Below are 16,896 nucleotides of genomic sequence, written 5' to 3' on the forward strand. Positions count from 1 at the left end.
TATATAATAGAAAGACTGAAATACAAAAACAAATTTAAGAAGGCTTCAACTCTAAGCTACACAAATATTTTTAAATGGATTACACAGAAAGTATGACTTTATTAATAAAGAAAAGCCCACAGAAATTATTTATCCATTAAAATTGATTAATGATATAAAATGTAAATTTATTTTCTTTCTAATGTAGCAATCAAGAAATATATTTTCTTTCTAATGTAGCAATCAAGTATATTTAACTATACTGTTAAATATACTTGAGCTAATGAAAGTAATTTAAATTATTGGGCTATTGAAAGTAAAAATCAGTATATCAAATTTATGATCTTCATATATAAATGATTATTATCAATCTTTAGAAACATTTTGGAAAAAATTTAATTCACCAAAATAATATACTAGGTATTAAATAAAAAGATACAATTTTATTAGAAAATTTAGATGGTAATATCAAACTTTAAATTGCTAAAATACATCTTATTTACTACTGTGGCTTAAGTAAATAGATTAAGAGTCAACGAATAATAAATGCAAGGAGAAATTTTAAATTCATAAAACAAAGAGTAGAGATTCTGCACGAGGAAGAATATCTGTTTCTGTCTAAAGGCACACAAAAGTAGACACTATTGTATAAATACAAAGTAAAAACTAAATTTGTTTACTATCAACTAATGTTGTCAACACATGTACAGCCAATTTTCCTCATTGATAATTAGTTTACAAATAAAATATCAAAGGAAACCTAACTAGAAGGATAGTGACATAGTAGTCATTTTTCAGGTAAAAAAAATATCTCCCTCGTTTGGACTTGTTTTCCTCCTATCTCTTGCATGCCTCTTAGAATAATCTACTAAACATTTAGTTAGTTGCACTCATATCTTTTCTTCTTTAATAGAGAATAAAATTCTTTAAAGTCAGGATTAATACTCTGTGTCTCTCCAAAACTCTCGCAGAGCTTTACCTACCACCTTGCATATTAAACTTACTAAAAAATAAATGTCTTGTCATATCACACACGTTACAGATCCAAAATTAATTCACTATTCCTATCTCAGTAGCTCTTCTTCTACTATATTCCTCATCTCCGTAAAGTTTCTGACCACCTAGCCCTCCAGAAAAAAACTGAGCACCATCTTTGATTCATACCTGTTAGTCTCAAATTTAGTCAAAATCCTGCCTCAATTTAAAAATCCCAACATTTATCAAATCTGGCTTCTCTTTTCTATTCCCACTGCTATCACCTCTTGCTAGTCCCTCTTTTCCTTGGCATCCATCTCAATAGTTCAGCTACTCAATACCTTTCTGATTTTAACACTTGGAGTTTGTTTGAGTCCTATTTCCTAAGTCCAAAAGCATGATCCTCTGTGATATGGAGGAAACGTTTGTTCAGTCCATTCCGCATTTATGAGTGGGCATTTCTCAAATTTGCTTCACAGAGACCATTCTGTAACCTCTTTTATCTCTCATTTCTTCCCAGAATACTGCATTTTTTCTAATTATCTCCATCAGGAGTGACTCAAAATTCATTTTTGGTAGTACCAAAGTTCTTAATGTTGCTTAAAAGATAAAGCTGAAGCCTTAACATACACTATATTAGATTAGGGCCAAAGAGGGTTTAAAGTTGGCAACAAAATGCTATATAAATAGGCAAGAATAATCCATTTTAGATTTGAGGAACTATTAGTTAAGACCAAAATTCTGCTTTTTCTCCAGTGGAAGTTTTCAAAACACAATAATAAATTTCTAAGAAATCTTTCTCTAAAAGGTGAGTGGTCCTCAACTCAAATTAAGTCAATTATTTCACTTCATCCTTTATATATAACTTCCACACTATAATAACCACCTTGGCAAAGGAAAATAGTGTCATAGTGATGAATTATTATAATGAACCAAACTAAGTTAACTCTTTCTGATGCTCTTTCATGTTAAATCCAGACAATCAAAATCATATGAGAGAATTAAGTACATCTTGAAGTGTCTCTTCTTTTGGAGAATAATATGCCACCAGATATGTTACCCTAAAAGTCTAATGATAAACAAATATCCAATTCATTCATTCATTCAACATACATTTTCTAGGCTCTTATTTGGTGCAAGCCAATGGATTAGACTTGGACCACTTGTTCGCTTTGATTCTCTATGCCCTGTTAACACACAGAAGCACAATAAAGGTGACCAATATATGACATTTAGCAATCATTTTGACATTACGTAGAATTTATCTGGAGATTCTAGGTTAATAAGACAACTGTAATGGAAATATCATATGGTTTAGAATCAGAAGATCACAGTCTAAAACATTAATTAGACTCAAACTATCTATTTGAACTTTTAAAATTCACTTAAACTCTCCGGCTTTGAGTTTTTTTCATTGAGGAAGCGCAGATAATTATAGCTAACAATTATTAAATAGTTGATGCTTGCACAATGCTGTGCACAATTGTTGCACTAATCCTCACAACAGTCCTATGAGGCAGACACTATAATCTTCATGTTATGGATGGAGAATCACAGAGAGGAGGGAAGAGAGAGGTGTCAAAGGGCAATAGTAAGCAGAAGAACCAGAATGTAAACCAAAGTGGTTTGACTCTGAGTTAATATAGCTCACCACATACTATGATATTTCACTGGGTCATTGTGGGGAGTAAATAAGATAATTATGAAAATGTGTCTGTCTTTTAAACTCTAAAGTGCCATGTAAATTATCATTATTTTATTACTATTACTAATAAATAGTAATAATCTATTTTAATCTATTACAAATCCTTTAAATGAAAATTCCAATGCATTTCAGAGATTGCCATAAATTTGTGTTAACAACCCAGAGTGGTTGAATTCCTCTCCTATCCCTCTTTGATAAGTGAAGAAAGGGAAGAAGTTAAGAAAGGAAAATGGTTACTGTTCTTCAAGTGTTTTCATTTAATACCCCACTGAATCCCAAGTTACATTCTTATGACTTAGGTATCATTATCCCATTATATAGATAAGGAATCTGACCTCAGAGAAGTAAAAAAAAAAAAAATTGCTAAGTTTCCAATACAGAGTAGGTAGAATTTAAACTCAGATTCATTTTATTCAAGAGCCAGGTTCTTTCCACTCTATTACACTGTCTTCTTATGAGCTTACAGAGCAGGTATCTCCACCATAACCAAGCTAAAAACCCAGCTCAGTATATCTGACATTTCTTTGTTTCTATTTTTTTATTTGTACAAACCTAGGGGGTACATGTGAAATTTTGTACATGTATATACTGCATAGTGATCAAGACAGAGTATTAAGGGTATTCATCTCCTGAGTATAATACATTTTTAACTTTAGTCACCCTACTCTGCTATCAAACATTGAATTTAATCCTTCTAACTAACTATGTTTGTACTCTTTCACCCACTTCTTTTTGTCCTCCTCTCCCATTCTGCTCACCCTTCCATGCCTCTGCTGTCTTTCTACCTCTATGTGATCAGATTTTTTAACTCCCACATATGAGTGAGAACACATGGTATTTGTCTTCCTGTGCCTGGCTTATTTCACTTAACATAATGATCTCCATATGCTCCATCCGTATGCTACAAATGACATGATTTTATTCTTTTTTTATAGATGAATAGTATTCCATTGTGTATATATACCACATATTATCTGTTCATTCACTGATGGGCATTTAGGTTGATTCCGTATCTTTGCTGCTGTGAATAGTGCTGAAATAAACATGGGAATACAGATATATATATATATATATATTTTGATGTATTGGTTTCTATTCCTCTGGGTAGATATCCAGTAGAGGGATTGCTAGATTGAATGGTAGTTCTATTTTTTAGTGTTTTGAGACATCTCCATGCTGTTTTCCACAGTGGCTGTCCTAGTTTACATTCCCAACAACAGAGTGTGTGTGTGCGTGTGTGTACTTTTTTGAGACGGAGTCTCTCTCTGTTGCCTGGGCTACAGTGCTGAAGCATCAGCCTAGCTCACAGCAACCTCAGACTTCTAGGCTCCAGTGATTCTCTGGCCTCAGTCTCCCAAGTAGATGGGACTAAAGGTGTGCACCCCCCATGCCCTACAAATTTTTTCTATTTTTAGTATAGATGGTGTCTCACTCTTGCTCAGTCTGGTCTTGAACTCCTGACCTCAAATGATCCTCCTGCCTAAGCCTCCCAGAGTGCTAGGACTACAGGCGTGAGCCACTGCACCCAGCCCTCAACAACAGTATTTAAGAGTTCCCTTTTCTCTTCATCCTCACCAACATCAGTTTTTCTATGTCTTTTTAGTAATAGCCATTCTATCTGAGGTAAGATGATATGTCACTGTGGTTTGATTTGCATTTCTCTGACGGTTGGTGATGTTGAGCATTTTTTCATGTATCTGTTGGCTATGTGTTTCTCTTCTTTTGAGAAATGTCTATTCATGTCACATTGCCCGCTTTTTAATGGAATTATTTAGTTTTTTACCATTGAATTGTTTGAGTTTCAGATCTTAGTCCCCTGTAGGATAAATAGGTTGTAAATATTTTTTCCCATCAACAGGTTGTCTCTTCATACTTTTGATTGTTTCTTTTACTGTGAAGGTGCAATTTAGACTAATTAAATCTCATTTGTCTATTTTTGGTTTTGTTGCCTGTACTTTTGAGGCCTTAGTCATAAATTCTTTGCCTAATCCAATGTCCAAAAGAGTTTTCCCTAGGTTTTCTTCTAGCATTTTTATAGTTTGGGGTCTTATATGTAATCTTTAATCCATTTTGAATTGCTTTTTATGTATGATGAGAGTGAGAGAAATCCAATTTGACTCTTCAGAATGTGGCTGTCCAATTTTCCCATCACCGTTTATTGAATAAGGTGTCCTTTCCTCAATGTTAAGTTCTTATTGGCTTTGTCACAGATCAGTTATCATTAAATATGTGGCTTTATTTCTGGGTTTTCTATTCTATTCCATGGGTCTAGGTGTCTATATTTATACCAATACCATGCTGTTTTGGTTACTGTAAGCTCATAATATATTTTGGTGTCAGGTAATGTGACACCTGCACCTATGTTCTTTTGGCTGAGAATTGCTCTGGCTATTTGGGCTCTTTTATGGTTCCATATATATTTTAGGATTGTTTTATCTCATTCTGTGAAGAATGGCATTAGTATTTTGATAGGGATTGCATTGAATCTGTAGATTTCTTTGGACAATATGATAATTTTAACAATACTGATTCTTCTGATCCATGCATGGATGTTTTTCCATTTGTTTGTGTCATCTTCAATTTCCTTAAGCAGTGTTTTGTAGATTTTTTTTTTTTTTTTTTTTGAGACAGAGTCTCGCTTTGTTGCCCGGCTAAAGTCAGAGCTGTGGCATCAGCCTAGCTCACAGCAACCTCAAACTCCTGGGCTCAAGCGATCCTACTGCCTCAGCTTCTCGAGTAGCTGGGACTACAGGCATGCACCACCATGCCCGAATAATTTTTTCTATATATATTTTTGGTTGGCCAGATAATTTCTTTCTATTTTTAGTAGAGACGGGGTCTTGCTCTTGCTCAGGCTGGTGTCAGCCTCCCAGAGTGCTAGGATTACAGGCATGAGCCACCGCGCCCGGCCCTGTAGATTTTTTTGTAAAGATCTATCACCTCCTTGATTAAATTTATTCCTAGGTACTTTTTTGTTTTTTTTTTTTTCTTTTTTTTTATTTCAGCTCATCATGGGGGTACATAAGCTTAGGTCATATACATTGTCCATGTCCCGCCCATCCCCCCGAGTCAGAGTCCCAAGCGCGTCCGTTCTCATTCTCCAGACAGTGCGCCTGGCACTCATCATGTAGTCATACCTCCATCCCCTCCCCCCCCACCTCCCCGGGTCTGCACCTTCAAGCATGACCATTCCCCAGAGGGTGTGCAACGCACTCGTCATGTAGGCATACATCCATCCCCTCCCCCCCCCCATCCCAGTCTGATATCCAATTGGTATCCTTCCCTGATGTACATTTAGGTGATGATCAGGGAAACCAGTTTTCTGGTGAGTACATGTGATGCTTGTTTTTCCATTCTTTGGATACTTCACTTAGTATAATGGGTTCCAGCTCTCTCCAGGAGAACCAAAGAGATGTCGTATCATCGTTATTTCTTATAGCTGAGTAGTACTCCATGGTATACATATACCACAGTTTACTAATCCATTTGTGAATTGATGGGCACTTGGGTTGTTTCCACATCTTTGCGATTGTGAATTGTGCTGCTATAAACATTCGGGTACAGGTGTCTTTGTTAAAGAATGACTTTTGTTCTTCTGGGTATATGCCCAATAATGGGATTGCTGGAGCAAATGGTAGGTCTACTTGAATCTGTTTAAGGTATCTCCATATTGCTTTCCATAGGGGTTGCACTAGTTTGCATTCCCACCAGCAGTGTATGAGTGTTCCTGTCTCTCTGCATCCATGCCAACATGTGTTGTTTTGGGATTTTTTGATAAAGGCCATTCTCACTGGAGTTAAGTGGTATCTCATTGTGGTTTTGATTTGCATTTCCCTGATGATTAGGGATGTTGAGCATTTTTTGATACGTTTTTTGGCCATTCTTATGTCTTCTTTTGAAAAATTTCTATTCATGTCCTTTGCCCATTTTTTGATAGGATTGTTTGATTTTTTCTTGCTGATTTTCCTGAGTTCTAAATAGATTCTTGTTATCAGTCTTTTATCTGCGCTTTCCTGATTTCTTTCTCAGCCAGATCACTATGGCTGTACAGAAACACTACTGATTCTTGCATTTTGATTTTGTAATCTACAACTTTGCTGAATTTATTTATAATTTCTAAATCTAAGAAATTTTTGTGGTCCTTAGGTTTTTCTAGATATGAAATCATATCAACAACCAAGAGGAACAATTTGACTTCCTCATTTCCAATGTGGATGTCTTTCATTTCTTTCTTTTGCTTGATTACTGTGGCTAGGACTTCTAGGACTATGCTGAATAAGCATGATGAGAGTGAACATTCTTGTCTTATTACAGTTCTTAGAGAAAAAGCTTTCAATTTTTCCCCATTCAGTATGATGTTAGCTGTGGATTGTATATGCCCTTTATTATGCTGAGATATGTTCCTTCTATGCCTAGTTTGTTGAATGATTTTATCATGAAAGGATGATGAATTTTATCAGATGCCTTTTCTGTACCTATTAACATGCTCATAAGGTTTTTGTCCTTCATTTTGTGGATGTGATGTATCATGTTCATTGATTTGCCTATGTTAAGCTATCTTTGCATACCTGGTGTAAATCCCACTTGATCATGATGTATTATTTTTTCATGTGCTGTTGGATTCAGTTTGATAATATTTTGTTGAAGATTTTTGCATCTGTGCTCATCAGGGGATACTGGTATATAGTTTCCTTTTTTTAATGTGTCCTTGTCTAGTTTTGGTTTCAGGGTGACACTGACCTTGTAGAATGAGGATTCCCTCATCTTTAATTTTTCGAAATAGTTTCAGAAGGATTGGTGCTACTTTTTCATATGTTTGATAGAATGCAGCTATGAATCCATCAGTCCAGAGATTTTCTTTGTTGGGAGACTTTTTTATTACTGATTCAACCTTGCTACTCATTATTAGTTGTTCAGGTTTTTTATTTCTTCCTGATTGAGTCTTGGTAGATTGTGTGTTTGAAGAAATTTATCCATTTTCTCTAGGTTTTCCAGTTTTTCAGTTGTTCATAATAGTCTCTGATGATCTTTTGTATTTCTATGGTATCAGCTGTAATGTCTCCTTTTTCACTTCTGATTTTGTTTATTTGGGTCTTCTTTCTTCTTTTCTTGGTTAGTTTAGATTTTTTTAATTTTTTTTAAGAACCAACTTTTCATTTTGTCAATCCTTTGTATTTTTTTTTTGGTCTCTATATCATTTTGTTCTTTGCTGATATTAATTATTTTCTTTCTTCTACTAATTTTAGGTTTGGTTTGCTTTTGCTTTTCTAGCTCTTTTTAGTTTATTATTAGATTGTTAATATGTGATCTTTCTACCTTTTTGATGTAGGTATTTATGGCTATAAACATCCCTCTTAGCACTGCATTTGTGAATCCCACAGGTTTTGGTATGTTGTGTTTTCATTTTCATTTGTTTCTAGAAAATTTTTATTTCCATCTTAATTTCTTCATTGACCCAATGGTCATTAAAGAGTATGTTGTTTAATTTATATGTATTTGTGTAGTTTCTAGAGTTCTTTTTTGTTATTGATTTCCAGTTTTATTTTAGTGTGGTCTGTGAAGATACTTGATATGATTTCAACTATTTTATATTTCTTGAGACTTGTTCTGTGGCTTATTATATTGTCTGTTCTGGAGAATGCTCCATGTGCTGATGAAAAGAATGTATATTCTGCAGTTGGTGAATAGAACGTTCTGTAAATGTCTGTTAGGTTCATTTGGACTAAAGTCCGGTTTGAATCCAGTGTTTCCTTATTGAATTTCTGTATAGATTATCTGTATAATACTGATAGTGGGGTGTTGAAGTTTATCATTTTTATTGTATTGCAGTCTCTCTCTCTCTCTTTAAATCTAGTGATATTTGCTTCATGAACCTTAGTGCTCATGTTACGTGCATATATATTTAAAATTGTTATATCTTCTTCCTTGAAGGATACTTTTATCATTATATAATGACCTTCTTTGTCTTTTTTGTACTATTCTTGACATAAATTCTGTTTCATCTGATATAAGTATAGTTACTCCTACTTGCTTTTTGTTTCTGTTTGTATGAGATAATTTTTACAATCCCTATACATCCAGTCTATATGTATCTTTACAGGGAACTTGAGTTTCTTGTAAGCATCAAACAGTTGCATCAATTTTTAAATCCATTCAGTCATTTTCTATATTTGAAGTGGGGAATTTTGTCCTTTATGTTCAAGGTTATTATTCACATTTGAGGCTTTGTTCGTATCATATTGTTAATTTTTTCTGGTTGTCTTTATATTCTTTGTTCCTTTCTTTTTCTCTTGTTGTTTGTGTCATTGTAGTTTGGTGGATTTCTGTGGTGGTACCATTTGAGTCCTTTCTCTTCTTCTTTTGTGTGACTTATTTATTTGCATGTATTTTTATGGTGGTATATGTCATTCTTTTGCTTCCAGATTTAGAATTTGCCTGAGCATATCTCACAGGGCCAGTCTAGTGGCAAGGAATTCCCTCAGCATTTGCTTGTCCAGGAAAGACTACTTCTCCTTTGCTTAGGAAGGTTAATTTTGCTGGATATAGTATTCTTGGCTATCAGATTTGTTCATTTCTTCTTTGTTTGTTTCTCTTTCAACACTTTGAATATATCACTCAATTCTCTTCTGGCTTGTAAGATTTCTGCTGAGAAATCTGCTGGTGGTCTAATAGATTTTCCTTTATAGGTGACTAGGTGATTTTCTCTTGCTGTTTTTCAGATTAGCCATCTCTTTTAAACTTTAAAAAGCCTGATTATAATGTGTTGAAGAGAAGTCATTTTTGCATTTTATCTGCCTGGGGATCATTAAGCCTCCTATATCTGAATGTCCAAATCTCTTGCTAGACTTGGGAAGTTTTCAACTATTATTTCATTAAATACATTTTCTAATCCTTTCCTTTTCTCTTTGCTGTCAAAGATTATCAATAATTTGTATATTCGGTCACTTTACGTTGTCACAAATGTCACAAAGGCTTTGCTCATTCTTTTTATTCTTTTTTCTTTATTTTTGTCTGGCTGGGTTATTTCAAAAGACAGGTTTTCAAGCTCTGAGATTCTTTCTTCTGCTGATCTAGTCGATTATTGAGGATTTTAAGTGCATTTTGTATTTTCTTCAATGAATTCTTCAGTTCCAAAATTTCTATTTAGTTCTTTTTAAAAATATCTATCTCTTTGGTAAATTTCTCATCTATGTTCTGAATTGTTTTTCTGAATTTCTGTATTATTTTTCCGAATTCTTTTGTACCTCACTGAACTTCTTTAAAAATCGCTATTTTGAATTCTTGGTCTGGGATTTCATGAATTTCTTTTTGATTTGGATATGTTGCTGGAGAATTGTTGTGTTTCTTTGGTGGTGTCATATTTTCTTGCTTTTTCATGTTTCCTGTGTTCTTATGCTGATATCTGTACATCTGGTGTAACAGTCACTTCTTCCAATTTTTTGAAATTGCCTTCAAAAAGGAGGATATTTTCCTAAAGATATATGTATGTTTTTGTCTCAATAGGGCACTTTCACTTTGATTTGGGGTGCCTGTGGCAGTGTGATCTTTGTATGATTTCTTTAACAGTACATACTTCACTAGTATCTGTGATTTCCTCCATGGCCTAATATATGATTATTAGTGGAGCAGTGATGAAATTTTTCTGGGGATTAGAATGCCAAGTGGGCCAGTCTTTCGGCCCCAATGGTGGCAGTGATGGGCTGAATGTGCCTATTCTTGGACCCTAGAGTGGCTTATGCTAGCACTGGTATTAGTGGGCCTTGGAGAGCCAATTCTTGGGCCTCTAGTTGGCTTGCTTGGATCACAGTAGTGGTAGTGATGGGCTGGGCATGTGGATGGGTTCTCATGACCCTGGGAAGCTGGTGTGACATGAGTGATGTCAGTAACAATGGTGGAGCAACTCACTGGAACCCAAGCAGTTTGTGTTGGTTTTGGTGGGGGATGCAATTGGTTGGTATACCCAGCCTCTGGCCTCCTGGTGGCATGTGCAGGTGAGTGTCAGCTGTAATGGTATTGGTAGATTGGGTCAGCTCAATCTCTGACCCCAACAGGAGTGGTCAGTCCAATGATGGTGGACTATGTATGCTAGGCAATTTCTAGGCCCCTGGATGGTGTGCTCTAGTACTGGGGGGATGAGACCAGCCAGTAGACTTGTCCTCAGGCCCTCCTTATAGGGTGTTCAGATTCTGGCTTTGATAGGCAGAGATGGGCTAGTCCCCAGGCTACCCACAGATGCTCAGATAAGGGCTCAGGTAGCTGCACTGTGGGCCTGCCACAGGGAAGGATGGGGACCCTCTCAGCTGGAGCAGTGTGGACAACTAGCTGTAAAAAGTGCATTCTACTGATGCCCTGATCTCACAGCAGCAGCATGGGATTTGTCCTAGGGGTGCATGGGAATATCTGGTCTTCCCTCTTCCTCCTTGACCTGGTGGTAGCAGGAGCAGTGGCCATGTGAGTCTGGCCTTAGGACAGGTTGTAGGCCTCAAATTAGAATCTAAAGCATTTCTCAAATGGCTAGAGCAAAAAATATGATGAGTAAAATTAACTTATAAATCTATTTGAAAGCAAGGGATAGACCATAAAACTGCATGAGATATGTTGCTGACTTAAGATCAATGATTTTCTTATCTGCAAATTAAAGCTTTTATTTAGAGACTGGCTCCATTCACAATTTTTTAGGGTGAATGAATTGAAAGAATTAAAATTTAAATATACATATATTTTTCATTGTTACAAAACTGCTTATATGGCTTTGTTAGGTTGTTTTGGTTAATTTTTTGACTTTGAACCCAAACCTGTGAGTGTTAAGATAAACTTTCAATTTTAGCTTTTTTTTTTTTTTTTTTTTTGAGACAGAGTCTCATTCTGTTGCCTGGGCTAGCGTGCCATGGCATCAGCCTAGCTCACAGAAACCTCAAACTCTTGGGCTCAAACAATCTTACTGCCTCAGCCTCCCGAGTAGCTGGGACTACAGGCATGTGCCACCATGCCCAGTTAATTTTTTCTATATATTTTTAGTTGTCCAGTTAATTTCATTCTATTTTTTAGTAGATACTAGGTCTCGTTCTTGCTCAAGCTGGTCTCACGAACTCCTGACCTCGAGCGATCCTCCCGCCTTGGCCTCCCAGAGTGCTAGGATTACAGGCGTGAGCCACCACCAATTTTAGCTTTAAATGAAGTTTTTCTTTCTATTGAGAAAAAATCATATACCTGTAAATTTGCATAACCATTTATTCATTAATTTACTTATTCATTCAGTAATAATTTTTAACATCTGATTTGGGCCAGGCCTTCTGATAGAGGTAAGAGCTTTAGAAAACAACAATAAGAATGGAGCAAGCATGGTTCCTCCCTTCTAAGGATTTATTTCACTGTCTAATCTTGAGGATTGAGCTGGGAGGAAAAGAGAATTAAATAAGTAACATCAACATTATGTAATGACTGCTTGCATAGGAGAAGTATAAGTTGCTATGTGAGTGCTTAACAGGGGATATAACTTATTCTAAGGAGTCAATGAAGTTTTCTGAAGATAGGGATATATGAGCTAAGGAGCTGAAAAATGATTGCATTGAAGCTAATAGGGGTGAGGAAACTTGATGTAGGGTAGGTGGAACTCCAGAGAAGGCAACCAAATCGTAAATGGTTTGGTTTTCCATAATGACCTTGATAAATATCACTTATGTAGGCCCTATATCTTGAAGAATAATCAAACTATTTTGTGGATTTCAGTAGACTTACCATTGTGTATATAGAATCCATGCTTAAACAACATTCTGAACTTCGATTCAAAACCTGAACTTGGATTCTACAATGTATATTCTTCAAACCAGGTACCTGGCAATACCAAGTAATTTACGATCACCTTTAGATAATCGAGCATCTTGTTCTATTGAGTGACATGTCAGGTACTTAATAACATGAGGGATTATAGCTAAAGCAAACAATAATTTTTCTTGCGAGTTTATTTAAGGGTCTTCATTTGATGTAATTAAAACTTCAGGGACATTTGAAACACATCACTCAAATAAAGTACCCTGAGATTTACACATTTGTTATATCCCTGAAGAAATCAAAGCCTGTATGCATATATGTATATGTCCATACTATAAATATTTCATTATTTTCATGGACAAAGTTGTTCACTAAAAGGACATCAACATCAGATGGAGGAGCAAATGCTTTAAATTTATGAGTTCTCATTGCCCATTATCTGTCTATTAATAATTACAAGTTCCAATTTAACGGACAATTCCATGTTAAGCACATGCTTTATAGTGAGATTGTTATCACTATCCTTCAACAGCACTGCTTCAACCCCTCAGTACACTTACTAAGTTGATAGTTTTTACCTACTTTCTTCACATCTAGCACAGTGTAATTTTTAAAAAGTAATTGAAGACGAGTTTCACTTATTGTTAACTCGCCCCACAGATGTCCTCTCTGTTTATAACTCTCTGACATGCATAGGTATCCCACAGAGGATAAAGAAAATATTAGTCATAAGAAAGGAGCCACTTACTCTCTGCAATCCAAATCAAATTGTGCTTCCATGGCATCCTAGAACAAATGAATGACTATTTGGTAAGATACCACTTACTATATTAGATTATTAAGCTCATTTTAAAATTACTGATCTATATACATATAAATATACATACATATACATATATATAATTATAAACTTGGTAAAGGTATGTAATCTCAATTTTATGTAAGAAATCCAGGCTTAAAATGGTTAAATAATGGTGGTGTAGGATTCGAAGCCAAACAAATGATCCAAACTCTGTAATAATAATCTACACACTACATCTTAGTTATTAAAAAGAAGAGCAAAGGAATTTTTTAACGAGAGAAGTGATTTTGTTTTTTAAAATGAGTAACTAAAAAAAATAAAACATAATAAACCTCCAAAATACTATCTTGAGTCAAATAGGTTCCAAGCAACTCCCATCTATATTTAGAGATCAACAGAAAAGGAAATTCGAACAGCAACTTTTCACCGCTGCATTTTACCTCTGCATACTCAAACTCTGGGTATAAAGAAATATCTGCATCATAATATTATGGAAACATAGTAAACTCATCATAAGGTCGTTTTATTGAAGAAGCAGTTTTTACAAAGAAAATAGCGATAAAAACAGATGTATAATAAAAAGAAACTACACACTTTATTTGTTCCTATTCTGATTGTGCACATGGTCTGCTACAAGAATATGTCACTACTTCCTCTTCTGGTTACCTCAGAGCACACTACTAAACTAAATTAGTATATCCAGTGGCTACTTTTAATGTAGGGAATGAGTACTTCATCCACAGAGAGCAGTTGAAGATTTTAGTCCTAAACTTATAATTGTTTTTTGCTTCAATATTTGTGACTATTTGAAAGCCCAATCATAATTTCTAATTCATACAATATTCACTTCCAGATATTTTTCACATCTATGAACTACATTTATCTTCATGACTCTGGGAAGTAATTAAGTTTATCTCTACTTTACAAACAGGGAAACAGAATTACAGGTCAATGTAATCCATTTAAGTGAACAGACTTGCCGAAACGATAGTTGCTTAAAACATGATTAACTGCCCCTGGTACACTTTCCAAATTGTCATTGAAATGACTACTCATGTACAAAAATAGAGAAAAGCCTATATCAGCACTGCAAACTGTGAGGACACCACACACTAGGATTCCCGAGTGGTGGGCTACTATAGGCACTACTACAATGAAAGAAGGGCAAACTCAATCCATAGTCACTATTGAACACCTGAAAAGTGAGTAGAAGGAATCCCAGCAGAAATCCACAAACATCTCTTAATTTGAGTGGGTGAGAATCACTGGCACCTTGAGGGTGTATATAGACTAGAGATCACTGTGAGCAAAGATTACATGGCAGGGCTATTTCTCCTGCTGCACCCGACATAGAATGAAAGCACTGCTGGGGCAGGCTTCTGCTGAGGGCAGCTGTAGTGAGATTAAAATATGGCCTCCAAATTCTTCGGTACTCCTCTCATCGCTTTGCAATTGCTCGGTTTAAAGGATGACATATATTCTATTCCTTCATATTGAACCACTTTTCAGAACATCAACATATTTTCATATGTCAAGAAATGTTTTCTGTGTTTCTTTGATTTTCTTTCTGTTTTTTTGTTTGTTTCGCTATCCTTACTGAATAAGCAGTAAGGATGCTTGTTAATATCAGGATATCAGGTGGGTTTTGTCTGAGAAAATGTGATTCTAGTTTTGACTCTACCTTTTAGGTCCAGTTAAAGAGATAAAAAGAAAGTCAAGAATTGGTAAAAATTTTACTTTATCATTTCAGAAATTCAGTAACTCAAGTTGGGGACAGCTATAGTAGGGATATTTACCTTTGTACCAAAAACATCCCAAAATTGCCTGGAGCACTACCCTTAGTTTTTCTTTGGTTAATAGCTGTTCTGATTGCCTTCTGCTAGGTAAGGGATATTGAAGGCAGATCAAGAAAATAAGGCCGGGCGCGGTGGCTCACGCCTGTAATCCTAGCACTCTGGGAGGCCGAGGCGGGTGGATTGCTCAAGGTCAGGAGTTCGAGACCAGCCTCAGCAAGAGCGAGACCCCGTCTCTACTAAAAATAGAAAGAAATTATCTGGCCAACTAAAATATATATATAGAAAAAATTAGCCGGGCATGGTGGCACATGCCTGTAGCCCCAGCTACTGGGGAGGCTGAGGCAGTAGGATTGCTTAAGCCCAGGAGTTTGAGGTTGCTGTGAGCTAGGCTGACGCCACGGCACTCACTCTAGCCTGGCAACAGAGTGAGACTCTGTCTCAAAAAAAATAAAAAAAAGAAAAGAAAACACACACACACACACACACACACACACACACACACACACATACACACACACACACACACACAAAGAAATCAAAACAATAGTAGGAATTTCTAACAGACAAGCATACCAACCCAGTCACTATCAAGGATGTTCAACTGCAGGCTTCTAACAGCAGTCAGAGAACACCAAATACGTATCCTCTATGCAGTCAAGAGAGAGAAATGTTCAGAAGGGGCTGACCATCATCTTTGAAACTCACAAATCATATAAGTAACTCCTTTCAGGGAACTGGCACTAGACAATAGGGAGGGATCCATCAAGGGGACCAAAAGACACAAAGGACCCTTCATAGAACCACGAGGCAAAAGAGATAGAGTTCACTTCTCTAATGCATACACATACTAGATAAAATATATTGAAAAGATCTATATACTTTGATATATTCTTGGGATTTTAATAAGAAAAATATTCATACATATATTCATGCAGAAAACAAATTTTAAAAATACATTATCTCTAAGAAGAAAAGAAAAATCAGGTTGTCCTCAGTTTTTTATTCTCTGTAACATTAACTCTCCAGGACAAAATGGAGTAATATCTACAGAGTTTTGAGGAAGGAGTATGACACTAAGCCAAGTAGCAACAGAAATACGTTGTCAGTCATGTTGTACAAACAATAGGAATGCATTGCTAAGAATGCAGGGCTTAGAAAACTTACCACCCACATTACATACCTTAAAAATTATCCAATACCATCCTCTAGCTGATGGAGATAGACTTAACAAACTTAAAAACATAAGCCATTACATTCTAAAGGTGCATTGGTAATATTAAAATTATTAAACAGTTTTGCTTGAATAATTCTTATGAATATGTCCATCACATTTAATGCAAGTGTCATAATAAGTATTGAAAGGGAAAAATACATATACCAAAAGTGAAAAATACCTGGACTTTAAAATCCAGAATTATGTTATGATTAACCAGAAATTTCAATATGAAAGGGAAAAAAAGCACTAATGGAAGTACAAGTGTAATAAATTTCTCATTTTCTTGAAATCACTTCATTTTGCTTTAATAATATTAAATTTTTTTAATATCTTAAAGAATACTAGTAAAACATATCTTCTTCCATACTCCAAAGAACCAAAAGGATAATAAAAATTAAACCACGTGAACAGTAAAGAAAGAAAGGCAAATAATCTCTTGATTTGTGGGTTGAAAAAGAAATCAAATCTTCAGTAATGGGCTATATAAAAGTTAATACAAATTAAAAAGCACTATATATAAATTTAGATAATTTAAACAAAGATGTAATCACCACATATATTTAAGTGTTTTAATATAAAAAGAAAAGAAAAAATAAATAAGAAAATAGGTATCTGAAAAGTTAAAGATTTGAGGAATAGCTCTTAAACAACA

Source organism: Lemur catta, chromosome 1 (genome assembly GCF_020740605.2).
Source record: "Lemur catta isolate mLemCat1 chromosome 1, mLemCat1.pri, whole genome shotgun sequence".
Lineage (NCBI taxonomy): Eukaryota > Metazoa > Chordata > Mammalia > Primates > Lemuridae > Lemur > Lemur catta.